At 39.2% G+C, this 968-nt stretch overlaps 1 non-coding gene across 1 annotated transcript; it reads right to left on the bottom strand.

Moving 5' to 3' along the window:
* Positions 1–246: 246 nt before the first annotated feature.
* LOC123250811 lies at positions 247–326 on the bottom strand. Its single transcript, XR_006506446.1, has one exon. It is a non-coding gene; the product is annotated as a small nucleolar RNA U2-19 (small nucleolar RNA).
* Between the last annotated feature and the right edge of the window lie 642 nt (positions 327–968).

Below are 968 nucleotides of genomic sequence, written 5' to 3'. Positions count from 1 at the left end.
AGATGTCCCTGATGCGTATTCTTTTTTTTTTTTTTTTAATTTTAAACCCTTAACTTCTGCCTTATTTACAACCCCTACACACACACACGCACACGCACACTCACACGCACACTCTTTCTCTCTATATATATCCCACTTACTCCTCACTCAATAAAACTCACATTCTCTCTTATCCTCCTTTATCTACATTCTTACTTGCATTTTCCACCCCCATACACTTTTCACGAACCATTTTAATGTATTGCTTCTCAGAAACACATACAAATCATGCACCACAAAGACCAGGTCTCCTGATGCTCATATTTGGCTATTTTTCATCATTGATCTACCTCAAAAGAGTAGACCTCAGATGACCTGATGCGTATTCTTTTTTTTTTTTTTAAACCCTTGTACTTCGGTGTATTGTCTCATAGGTGGAAGAGTGGTAAGGGTGGGCAATGGGGGTCAAGTGGCTTGCCCAGAGTCACACAGCTGGGAAGTGTCTGAGGCCAGATTTGAACCTGGGACCTCCTGTCTCTAGGCCTGACTCTCACTCCACTGAGCTACCCAGCTGCCCCTGATGCGTATTCTTATTGAATATCTTTCTTCTGCTTTAGATCAGTAACTCTTCTTCATCAACTAGGTGACTCACTTTGTTCTAGTATAAAATACAAACAAGCCCGGAACTGGTCTGAATCAGTGCCAGTCCAGAACATCTAGTCTCCTTTAGAGCAAGGTCAGGTAGTTTTTCTGATCCCCCAGTTATTTGTATTATCTCCTTCTTGAAAGTCATCTGAATTACTTTGCATATATTTTATATTTAATAATGTACATATTTTGTAACTTTCCCCTTCCCCACAAAATATAAGCTTCTAGATTTTAATTTTTATTTTACATCCCCAGAACCTGGGGTAGTGCTTTGAACCCAGTAAGTAATTTATAAAATGTTGATTGTGTTTTTGAAATGCATGGAAGAGAACAGAAGGAAG

This window comes from Gracilinanus agilis, chromosome 5 (genome assembly GCF_016433145.1).
Source record: "Gracilinanus agilis isolate LMUSP501 chromosome 5, AgileGrace, whole genome shotgun sequence".
NCBI classification, from domain to species: domain Eukaryota; kingdom Metazoa; phylum Chordata; class Mammalia; order Didelphimorphia; family Didelphidae; genus Gracilinanus; species Gracilinanus agilis.
This window is presented reverse-complemented; position numbering and strand designations above follow the sequence as displayed.